This window comes from Zerene cesonia, chromosome 27, assembly GCF_012273895.1.
Source record: "Zerene cesonia ecotype Mississippi chromosome 27, Zerene_cesonia_1.1, whole genome shotgun sequence".
Classification (NCBI taxonomy): domain Eukaryota; kingdom Metazoa; phylum Arthropoda; class Insecta; order Lepidoptera; family Pieridae; genus Zerene; species Zerene cesonia.
In genome coordinates, this window is record NC_052128.1 from 2,779,679 (window position 1) to 2,793,325 (window position 13,647).

General features: G+C 31.3%; 1 non-coding gene across 1 annotated transcript; it reads right to left on the reverse strand.

Moving 5' to 3' along the window:
- Positions 1–12,065: 12,065 nt before the first annotated feature.
- On the reverse strand, positions 12,066–12,139 carry Trnan-guu. The gene has a single exon. It is a non-coding gene; the product is annotated as a tRNA-Asn (tRNA).
- Between the last annotated feature and the right edge of the window lie 1,508 nt (positions 12,140–13,647).

Consider the following 13,647-nt stretch of genomic DNA (forward strand, 5'->3'; position numbering starts at 1 on the left):
ATATATTTTCATATGCCTGTTCATAATTTAAGTACTGTTTAGATTTCTATCCATTTGCATAATATATGCTTATAGTAGAATATGTATGTTATAAAGGCCTGTTTCCATTTCCTTTTTCCAGTCGTCAATCTTTTCCTTATCCCTTACTTCTTAAAAGCGGACAGCGCATTCGCAGAGGCACTACCTCTGCGAATGTTGACCTGCTCAGTTGCCCGCTATAACACAAAAATATGCCTATGTATTATGCAAATTATACAAAAAGTGGTTAATAAAAGTTTTCATAAATTGAAAAGCTATAAAAAACAAAACTGAGTTAATATAATTTTCATATATTCAAATCAATTATTATGTTAATCACTTGTATGCAAAAGATAAATTCTCTGCCTTTTCAAAAAAATGCAGCAAAGGTATCATAAGATACTGCAACGCATGTGTCATTATTTTTATCAATAAGTCGCAATGTCAAAGATAAGCTAGGAATAGACGCTCTGGCGCCGATCTGGCTAGACCGAGGATAGACGCAACTTGGTGGAGCCAAAAAATAGCTCGCACTTGCAGGGCTGCTACGCAAATAATATTACACACTAGGTTTGAAAACATTTGAGTAAATACATTATGTTGGTAAATAATTGTAGGTGTTAGGAAATCCTTATGGTTATGCTTTTCATAAAGGACGTTTTTTTAATTGTGATTTCATTGATTAATTCTATCATGCTCATTATTGTAACTAACTATTTTTCCTTCGGCATTATTTTCCGAAATTATCTACTTATTTATATTGTATCAGGGTCCGCCCTGGCTTCGCTCATATTTCGCCCTATATGTATATAACAACACCCCGGTATCACCTACGTAACTAACGGTGAAAGAATTTATGAAATTCCGAGATATGAGCGTTCAAACAAACAAACTCTGTAGATTTATATTAGTAGTATAGAAGAATAGACTGACGATAATGAAGATAAGATAGAAGTAAAGGTAGTAAAGATAAAGGCGGCACAAAATTCTACAGTTGCAGCCCTGACTCTGTGATCATTTATCTTTCTTTTAACCAAATAGTAGGGCCAAGTTGGATGCCAAGTGCGAAACAGTTCGACAATGGAACACCAAGGTCAGGTATGGTACATACAATAGGAACACATATGAACAATCATTTAGGTATATATTAATGTGGCCACGGATGAATTCCAACAAGCACCCCTTCACTTAGGCGGCTCGACGGAACACAGCGGGGTTTTAGTTTAGGAATACGACATAACCCAATTGGATATCCATGCAAGATTTTCCCACAAAAAAAAATAGGTATATATTAAATTCAAATTTTTAGAAACTTTCTGGTTAGTTCCGCCCGGTAAAACTGTTTTTGAAAATTTAACAAAATCTTTGCAGTTATTGTCCAGATAAAAAAAATAAACAAAAAAAGAAAAGTGTCCAAAATTTACGTCACACGTTTAAAAGGGGGTTGGGTATTACCAAAATGTGACAAGGGGCCTTCCCCTTGGTCAAAGCTTTGTGACATCACACTAAGGGGAGGGGAGGGAGAGGTTCAAAAGAGCCTAAAATTCGTGTGACGAAATTCATGAATGGCCCCTTAAATTTCTCAACAACATATTATAATCGCGTTTACACGAGCATAAAACATTTCTCTGACATCTCCTGCAATGTTAAGTAAATTATCCTCAATCATTCGACAGAAAATTTTCAACAGGGATTCATACTTTGTTCACAGCTTGTTGTGATGTAGTTTTTTATTAAATCGATAGCTGAATTGATGACCTCATAAGGACGTACGACGTTTATATGTTTTTCGTAGAAATGTGACTAATTTAATGAGTATCACAGGTCAATCGCGTTTCCACTTCAATTTCTTTGAACATTGACATTGCAAACTATAAACAGACTATGAAAAATATATTTAAAATGATACATTTAGTAGTCCAATACATCTATTATAAATATATAAACAATAAAAAAAAATATATATAGAAAAAAAATGAACATTTTAGATTATATTCTAACTCGCCATTCGCACTGTCGAATGGTTTCAATTCGACGGATTATAATTTATAATCTATCGAAAAATAATACGTTCAATTGTAAACAAAATGTTACGGATCACAATATTCTGCTGTTTATAAACTCGCGAGATTATAATCTTACGGTCTTTCCAATTATGTGATATGTCCAACTTAAATAATAAATAGTATTTGCTAGTCTATAGTCTACACTGTCTATATATAGTCTATAGTTAACTGAAATTTTAATCGCAAAATAATATAAATACAAAAAATTCGTTTTAAAATCATTAGCAGTTACCAATTTTTTTGTTTAATGCAACAAATACGGTCGCATAAAAAACGCAATTTTCCACAAATTTGTACATCAAAGGGAACTATATTGTTTCACAATATTCTTATACCTTTAATAAATTGGCGATATTATCATGATCGCGGCTTGTGAATGAAAATACTTAATAAATTATTTTCATCGCTGGACACTGACTACGGTCCTACGTCCTGTCTATATCCCATTCATAGAAAAGCTTCGTTCAACTTACAAGCCCAATAGAATGTTCTCCAATAATTAAATAAAAGTAGTAAGAATTCATATAAAATATAACTTACTAACAAAACTCGTTAGACAACTTTTTTACAATATGCATCGCTCTTTGAAAAAATCAGTACAATACCAGTGAATTTTGAGTTTTGAATCTCGAAGTACCGAATAATAGGCTATTACTTCTGAAATAGACCTGTTAAAAATTTTCATTAATATCTGACTCATATTGAAATTGTGTTAAATAAAAAAAACAACTTAAAAATTTCTGAAATAAAATAAAATATAAAATTACAATGACAAACATTGTTGTTATTACACAAACAGTAAATAAACAGGGTTTAAAATCTTGAGCATGGTTGCAGACTACATTGACAAACGGATCGACTCTACGCACGAGGACGCCTACGATTTTTGAATTTGGAAACATTCCTTCAAGAATGAAACGTAACACCATTGCTTTTCATAGGTGTGAACGAGATGGGGATATCATCGATTGGATTGCGTCACGCAGACCGCGTGGGCGCGATGACGTCACGCCGTTTCCGCCAATGGCAAAGTGAGGAAAAGGCGCGACGAAGAAGTGCAAATTACTAAGAAAGGAATAGTGACCAGTCAGGAATAATAATAATATGTATATTGTTTTATTTTGATATTGCCTTTATTATTCTCTGGTTATTGATGTATAAAAACAAATGCTTGTTAGTACAAATCTAGAAATTAAAAAGATAATAGAAAACGTGCAAAACATTGAGAAGATTGAAGAGTGAAAAATAGACATTTACGTCTCATGTTTTCAATTTTTTAAAATTTGTTGAAATAAAATAATTTCGAAGTAAACAATTGAAGTACTTAAAAAGGTAACATTAATATTAAATTCCATAGGACATGAAGAACCGAAGAGGACACTATGGGCATAGTTAACATAATACTATTAAGTACATACTTATTAATATTAAATTGCGTCCGTATAGAGAAAATTAAATGATAACCATTATACCATACATGTAATCATTAATCATCACTAGCTGTGACCCGCGGTTGAAACCGCGTAAGTCCGTATCCCGTAGGAATATCGGTATTAAAAGTGCCTATGTGTTATTTCAGTTGTCCAGCTATCTACGAAGCAAAATAGTATTATTATTCACCAATAGATGTCAAGAAAAAAAAAACACGAATAAAACACGAATATGACATTTTCTAAAAAAGATTCCTAGCTAGATCGATTTATCGCCCCCGAAACCCCCTATATACTAAATTTCATGATAATCGTTGGAGCCGATTCCGAGATTCTTATGTATATATATATACAAGAATTGCTCGTTTAAAGGTATAAGATAAGATAGGTATAATATTTTATGGAGTTTTAAAGAACGCCATCTGCACATAGTATTAGAAGATACTACCTTCCTGACTTGTTCATGAGGGAGAGGTACAAATTTATGTTAATAGGTGGCGCTCTATTCAAAGAAGTTCTGAACATTTGATTTCTTGGAACTGGAATTATATTATTCCTCCTAAAAATACATCAAAAGTTAATCTCTTTTTTCACAGATCCCAAAAAATTATGATATTTTCTGTTTGATTGTGTTCTTTCGTGAAAAATTAGCAGTCAGTAAATTCAATTTTTTTCAGGTATGTATGTAAAAAATTTTTTTTTAATGCTCAATAATTTTACCAATTAAAAAATAATCACCTAAACGGCAATAGCTACAGTTAATTAAAATAGTGATACCCGTGCTCCACAGGCTCCTACCAAGCCATACAAAGGATACATTTTGTTTGTAAAAAATGGTATTCCCATTATTGCTGGCCAATGACACTTGACATTTCAAACTGGTCAGAGAAATGTTATCACATATATGCAAAAATGTTAATAAAATAGGAAAAAAAAATCTAAAACTATTGAAGTTATCTTGAATTTAGATTCCTCAGAGCATTAATGAGATCCTTGTATGGTCGAATGAGTGAAGGTCAATTATTTATTGCTAATGCTACAAGATCCGCCCGATAATCACGCGTGAAATTAACTAAGTGGATGTTTTTTATTCTTTTTTTGTATATAACGATAAGTTTGCCTTGCTGATAGACCTAAAATAACTCCCCTCGTGCTATGAATCTACCAATATCATAGTATAATATATGCTTTTTAATCTTAGTTTGTTTTATTACATTAATTTAGCTTTCTACGTTAGACTTCGTTTGCGAGTATATATTTTCATTCCCTCACTTCTCTACAAAAAGCATCCTGTTTTAGTTAGTATATTTTTAGTAGCTATTTAGTATTCAGAGGACGACTTGTACTAGTGTAGTAGGTAGTCCCTAGGTACTAGTATAGTTATCTGGTTAAAACTTAAAATATACAAAAATTGCATATTAAATAATTTTGTTGAGGAAACATATTGTATATATTTTTAGGTTTAATTATAGCTACACTGATTCAGATGATTTTGATAAGCAACTCGTCTTGGTACGTAAAGATAAGTTAAAGGAATAATATGCAAAAGGATGGATGTATGAATTTCCATGACCTACGAAGAGAAATTTGTAAACATATGACATACTGAACCAATCAGATACTAGAAGAGTATTTCTGCAGTATTTATTTTCAGAGCCAATTAGAAAAGAATCGAATATCTTTACAGCTATACTTCGTCCTAAAGAATAATTTGATATGATTTAAATATTGCAGCTTCAAATTAATGCGTCGGTAAAACGAGACTATCGAAAAAATTAAGTTATTTATTATGTAAGGTGAAAAACCGAAGCAGTATTTTATATTTAATTCCAAACATCTGATGTCATTGACATCATTTATCACGCAGCTAGAGTGAATCAAAAATATTTTTTTGCTATATTTTATATGTTGTGTCAATGTTTAAGTATTTTTAGCTTAAAACTAATTCGCCTTCTAATTATTAGACCTAGAACAAATTTAAATGATATCAAACGGGCCCCATAAATTGATTTTTCAATTTTTCTGCACATGAGGATAACATAACCACTGCTTAAAAAGGCGACGGAAAACATCGTGAATAAACCGGCATGTGCAATCAAAAGTTCGACGACATGTGACATCTGCCAACGCGCACTTGGCCAGTGTGGTGGATTATGATAGGGACCCTCATAGGAGGCCTGTGTCCCAGCAGTGGGAACATATATGGGCTGATGTTGATGATGGGAGGCACCAGGCTTCCAATAGAAAATTAAAGAGTTATGTTGTAAGAAGCACGAAAAACAGTCGAATTGATTTATTATGAAGTTGACTGACTAAACATAATAGCGATTTTAATTTATTTTCTGAAATGTCCAACCAATACATTTACTGGTGTTCTTAACACCGAATATAAAAAAGAATTTTGTTTTTTGAGTGTGTGAACACGCTAATAAGGAACTATTGCTACGTATCTATATAAAAATTAATCGCTAAAGGCATAAGGGAGGTTCTTATGGTGTGAAAAAAGTACAACGTTTGTTTGTATACAATGAAAAATATTACGTTTACGATATTTTACGAAAGAACGAAGGTTTTTAAATTACTTAGTATTCTCTTACTTCTTTTATATACCAGTTTTATGCTCAGCTTTTTACCATTTACCAACGGAATACTAAAGCATCAGTCTCCATTAATTAAATAAAAGTATTTTATGAGGTCACCTACCTTTTCTGTTCATGTAAGCGGATATCAATAATAATCGTTTTATTATAAATTTAATTTTATCATTCCTTGAATAGAGACTGGTTCCAATTTGGTCATCGACTCCATTTATCAACGTAAAAAGTGATAAATTCCTTTATTTGTACTTATTTGCATTAATTTAAACAAAACCATCCAACTGCAAATAATTATTATTAATCAAAATATATATTTGACTACATCTGAGGCCTATTGAAATCTCACTTTATATTCAAACACAACACAGGTTTATCAATTAATACCTACCGTGATTTTTAATTAATTTATTTAACACTTTATTGCACATCAAAATAAATAAATTGAAAGAAACAATATGTAATGATATAGCATAATGGGCGACATTAACACTGTATAGTGATCTCTACCCGGCAACCGGTACCAAATTTCATATAGATACGATAAGCAAGGGAGAAAGGTAAACAAGCAAAATACATTTTGTTTTTATAAACCTTGCTTTTTCAGAAATTTGTCTTCCTTTTTTACTTGAAAATTATTAACCAATTTCCTTTATTATATCTATGGGTCTAGAAAATAAAGCATTGAGAAATGTTTACAGAATAGAATAAGTATTTGATCACGAGGCGGTATGCGAACCGGCGTCACCTTCATCGTCATCAAAGTTCTTTAAATTGTCTCATTTATAAAGCAATATAAAACAAAACATTAAAAAGAAAGCATTAGTAGCAGAGAAATTAAAAAGAAAAAAGACTCAAGTTGTTTACATACAATGGGCAATAATTCTACATGTGAAGGAAGATTGCTATAATGCTTTATAATTCTTAGAGCTCTCAGCCCTTTTACTATTTTATAACAAAGGTTGTTTTAATCAAAAGTTGGTAGGAACATCTATATATATAAAATTCTCGTGTCACAGTTTTCGTTGCCATACTCCTCCGAAACGGCTTGACCGATTCCTCTGAAATTTGGTAAGCATACTGGGTAGGTCTGAGAATCGGCTAACATCTATTTTTTATCCCGATATTCCTACGGGATACGGACTTACGCGGGTGAAACCGCGGGGCGCAGCTAGTCTTAATATATATAAATTACGTGTCACGTTATTTGTCTATGATGGTCTCCCATCTTGTGAAGATTAGTACATAGGCTATTTTTTGCACGTGTACCGCGCGAGTGTCACTGCGGGTTACAGTATATATGTGTATAATCTATGGATTACATATTATAAGTATAATAGAACAATATCGTTAGGTTATGAGGTTTTGCGTTGCATCGACAATAAAAAGTTTGTGGATATGTCAATCTATGTCTAATACAATCTAGAAATTGGATCGGATTTGGTTTGAACGTAAAGTGTTCGATACGGCGGGTTAATAATATAATGAATAAATCGCGTTTAAAATCCGTTTATCAAAATCTTTAATTTCTAAATGTATAGTACTCGCGTAAAATCAAACACTAGAAAATACTAATATAATCTAATTAATGAGACATATTTTAAAATCCGTTATTCATGCAAAATGTGCATAACTATTCCCAGTTTTTATGTTCCAACGATAATGTCAATTATCCATCGATTATATATTTGTTAATCTATTTAATGACGGCAATTTGCTGTTAATTTCTGTAACAGCAAGCTATCTACTTGGTAATGTAATATATTATTTTTTGTAATATTACAACAATGGGCCAGTGTATTTCTATCTTTTGACGATGGGAAATTTCGCGATTGAATGGTGGCCATTGTTATGTCCAATACCATTGTAGCATACTTTTGATTGTATTTAATAGATAGATAAATGTGTGGTTCATTTTAATCACGTTTTGGTTTGATAAATTACTAGATTTACATACAGTTGAGGAGGGTTACTAACGAGAACTTGACTTGTTTCAGTGTCTGTTTTACTGACATCGGACGAATTTGTTTTACGGACATCAGACATTTTAAAAGAATACATAGGTAAATAATTTTACAAATACACACAGAAATTTATGTATAAAGTTGTGTGTGGAGAGTTAAACATAATATGTATAAATATTCTTTTAACTCATCCAGTTGCCTCCCGTCATATAGTTAAACTAACAAAACAATTAAAAGTAATTAGCGCCGAAAAAATTGGTCAATTTTTACCTCTTTCATCACTTGGCCTCTAATTGAAGACAAAAGACAATATAATTAAACAGAAGAATGAGATTATACACCGTTTACTTGATATTCTTGTAGAGTTACAAACCGTATTGCTTATCTATACTAATATTATAAAGTTGAAGAGTTTGTTTTTTTGTTTGAACGCACTTATCTCAGGAACTACTGGTCCGATTTGAAAAATTATTTCAGTGTTATTTAGCCCATTTGTTATAAGAATATGTTAGAAGCCGGGGCGGATTGTTAGTGTTCAGTACAACTAATTATAATTATACTTATGATTACATAAGTATGCATAACCACAGATAAAATAATGCTTTATGGAAATAAATCGATTTTTCAATTTATCTGCACATGTGGATAACATCACCACTGCTCAAAACGGTGGAGGAAAACATTGTGAGGAAACCGGCATGTCTGAAAATCAAAAATTAGACGACATGTGACATCTGCCAACCCGCACTTGGCCAGAGTGGTAGACTATGGCCTAAACCCTCAAAGGAGGCCTGTGTCCCAGCAGTGATAATATATATGGGCTGATGATGATAACGCTTCGTTGTTATAACGAATGTTCTAAAAGTCTAAACCTGTTAACTTCACATATAAAATTTAGTTTATGAATAAACATTCCTTATTTAAGAAAAGCTATAACTAAACTACTTTTAAAGTATTGAATTTTCTATATAAAACATATAACATATAACATATAGCATATAACATATAACATATAACATATAACATATAACATATAACATATAACATATAACATATAACATATAACATATAACATATAACATATAACATATAACATATAACATATAACATATAACATATAACATATAACATATAACATATAACATAGAATATTAATACCCATCGAATCACACTTCACTTGTCATAACTAGTGAATCTGTTAGAGTCGAATGTAGGTATATAATTATGGATTCTAATAATGTCCATTGCATATGAGGGAGTTATTTAACATTCTAAGATAAACACACATGTCCTAGTATTTATCTACATCTAATTAATGGGTGCTAAACAAATTTATATATTTTTGACTCCATGTGATATGGTCAAGGACCAAGGGAAATGGGATACATTTTTGTATACATCTAAACATAACATAGCTTAAGCAATATCTAATTAATTTGTTAAAAAGTCAAACAGAATTTGTTAGAACTCTTTAAAGTATAATTTTGTAATTTTTATCTAGTAAAGAATTTAAATATAAATCATTACATTCAAATTATTTTCGAGATAATGTTAGTTACCGAAAGGTAATAGGTCAACCTTTAAGGAAGTGATTGTGCAAGTCGTGTTTTGGCCCAGTTTTCCCTAAAGGTGAAGGACAGTCTAAGGCTATGGGAATTGCGGACAAAACGAAACGGACGTGTTGCAATACTTAGTATGTGATTATATTAAACGAACGACCTATCCTTTCTTTATTTCAGAGACACGATAAAATCGTAAATAGAGTACATAGGAAAGATAATGAACGGTTCTAGTCACACAAATGAATAAAATTTAACAAACTCAAACAATATGTTATGGCTAAACGGATTATAAACGAATTTGCTTTTATCATTGCATCGGAACATAATTACGTACTTTATTCGGACTGCAAGGAGTTGGAACATGCTTCCTGAGTCTGTGTTCCTCGACGAGTACAAGACCTCGAGGGTCTTCAGGAGGCCTGTCCTCCTGAAGACCTCGAGGTCTCCAGGCCTCCTAGGGAAGCGTGCTCCATCTTAAACTACATCTCAGCCAGCTGTGGTCAAGCGCTGCTATTAACGAAAGGTACATGTCTGCCGTATGGTGACGTGAGTGCCATGGTGGAGCCAGAAGACTAATTGCTTTCTATTCTTACATTCTCGTCGACAAACCTTTCCTCATCTCATATTGCTTAAAAGCGGACAAAGCATTTGTAGAGGCCATATGTCTGCAAATTCATGGGCTGTGATAGTCGCTTACCGTACGGGGGTTGCGCAATGTAACATAAAAAAATACAGTACAATGGGTACTATTAAAAATTTGAACTTATTGGTTTGATCATTAGGTAATTTAGACTATAAAGTTTCATACTCAAAACGAATATTATTATTAAAAAGTCAACCACTCTGATTTCCTTGCATTCAGGAGTTAAAGTAACTCTTAAACTTTAAACTATTTATATGTGTTCTAATAAATGGTCGTTTCATTTGATACATATTAATTATAAACAGATATATTAAATGAAGTATAAAGTATGAAAAGAATATATTAAATGAAGTTCGATGACCCCCTATCACTGATCACTGATCGATTTTCTTTATCTTCTGTGTCCTGCCAGACCTAGATATTTTTTGTGAACCCCAAGAAGAGTCCTGAGGAGTCGAACCCAAGACCCCCCGGTTATAGACTCTGTGTAACCACAGCATCAGGGAGGTGGTCAATATAATATATTACTTATGGAAATATTACGCAGGATATGTATGATTTAACCGAAATTCAGTTGATTGTTTAAGAGTTCAGAGTATGTTATCTGAATAAAAAAAATCGGCGGTATACACTTAATGAAAACCATAATATTTAGTAAGATACTAATATACAACTTATTTATAAGCATAGTTAATAGATTTATAGATTTACAAGATAATAATATGGGTATAAACAATTCCGATCACCCTCTCGTGAAATTTAAACAGAAAGAACTTTTGGAATTCATCTGTTTACACATATGTAACGAAATTATAAGTAAAACAAAAAAGATAATGTAACAAATTACGAAACCTTATGTGAAAAAATGATATATTTATGATATTCAACCCGAAAATAAAGGTTCATCGTACTTTTTATCACAAAGATAGATCGCTAAATAACTGTTAGAACAAGTTGCTTAATATTCAATGGTTTCGTAAATTAATGACAAATGATTTATGAGTTTACATTATTTATAATGAATCCGGTGTTGAGCTACCTAATTATTGTTTCGTCTGTATTGAATAACGGTATTTTAGCAAAAAGTTGTATGAAAACTCTTTTTATTATTTATTTTATTCCCACCAAATAGAACCTTCAATGTTTACATGATGTTATCCTAATTCGATAAAGTTATTTAAAAAATAAAAAGGAAGAAAAAACAAAAATACACCGATTAAAAAAGAAACAAAGCTTTTCATATCATCGGTTTCTTATAACAATAGCAAAGTACAAGAAAAACAATCTATTTTTGCTTAAATATTGGAAAAAAAAGTATTAATCTCATGGCCGACATTACTTTATTTATATTGCGTATTTTTATCATCAATTAATTATTTATCTAATTACAAATCCATGTTATTTAATAGAGTAGGTGTAATTATACAAGGAAGTTTTAAATGCTCGTTTATTGCAGACTGTTAAAATATATCATTTATAATTTATATTTAAAAATGTCAATGTTAGATACGAAATAATTATTTTATTTGTATAAGAATTTATTTGTTCATATTTTTTTGTACATAGCGAATGCAATTCATAGCAAATAAAAAAAATATTATATAGATATTTAATACGCATGATTACAATTTTGATACTAATGTAATAAGTTGATGTATATATACATATTATCTGATTAAATGGGAGATGCATTAAATAATTAGTATTACAATTAAAATTAACATTTTGATGTTATAACTTATAAACTCATATAAAAATAAAATTGTATACGATTACAATAAAAACGGTCGCCCCCGGGTGGGCTCGAACCACCAACCTTTCGGTTAACAGCCGAACGCGCTAGCCGATTGCGCCACGGAGGCAGATGAGCAGTGATGCAAAATTACCAATCATATTACCAGCATAATTGTGAAACCATACAAATAGTATCATTTGCCTGGATTATAAATAATTGTTATTATCAAATAATACGACACAATATTGATTTTGTATTGCATCATTGGTATCACATAGTTAAATGTCTTTTTTTATCATTAAAATATTACGCACCATGGTACTTTTGTAAAAAAATTAATTGTGTCGAGAAAAAAAAAATAACAACTAACTGCGTTGAAAAATGTAAGCTGAAAATAAACGAGATTACGAAACAAGCAGACATGAAAGTGTAGCGTAAATATATGACCTTGTTACAACATTCGATTTGATGATATGCCCACACTAGAATACTGGAAATTATTTAAATTGATAAATTATGAGGGAGGGCGCTACTGTGCTATTGTTTACTTCGGCTCCGTATTTATCGTTAAATTAAAAAATAATTGTGTACTTTTACTTAGTGAAAAGAAGAAAAAGTGAAAAATAAGTTACCAATGACTAACGTTAAATGTGGACAAACCTTTTTATTGTGTGACTCAGTGTTAAATTGTGGAAAACTTCAATAACAAAAACTGTTCAAGTGATATAAATATACACTCAGTAAAACTAAAATGTTATTGATTTCTCAAAACAAAACAGTAACTGAACAATGAAGTGCCGAACAACTATAGATTCGTGAACTCATTTAACATTTTAACATCGTGAATAACAAATAACCTATTATGCTAAATGACATTGCAAAAAGATACCATTAACGTATAGACATTAGCGCCATCTAGTACAGAGTAGCTGTACCATAGTAACAAGTACTGTTTTACCGACTCGATTGAGCGATCGTAAGCTTTGCAAGTACTACAGACGGCCGTCAAGAGAGGGCGCTACTAATAACAAATTACTTCAATAACAAAATCTTGTATTCAACAAATATGGAAGAAATTATGAATGCACTAAAAAATATACAAAAGGAACTTGACGAACAAAAGAATACGATCTTAAAAAACGGAGAAAGAGTTACAGAGCAAGTAACCCAAAATATAAACTGTATTTTGGAAGAAAAATTCAAAATTATGGATGAAAAATATGAAAATCTAAAGGAAAAACTAAAAAATCAAGAAAAAAGACTATATTTTATAGAAAAACAAATAAGAAAGAATAATGTTGTCTTTTTTGGGTTACAAGAAACAGAAACATCATATTCAAATCTAGAAAGAATTATGATCAACTTTGTAAAGGAACACTTCTCTTTGGACTTGGACTGCAAGGATATACAAGAAATAAAAAGAATAGGAAAAAAAGGGGAGAGACCTAGACCAATAGTAACCACATTTTCCACACTAGGTACAAAAATCAATATACTCAAAAGGAGCAGTTCACTAAAGAATACAGAATTCTATATAAAAGAAGATTATCCACAAAATATACTTGAAAGAAGAAAAGAGTTACACGAACAGGCACAAATTGAGAAAGAAAAAGGAAATTCGGTAATAATAAAGTA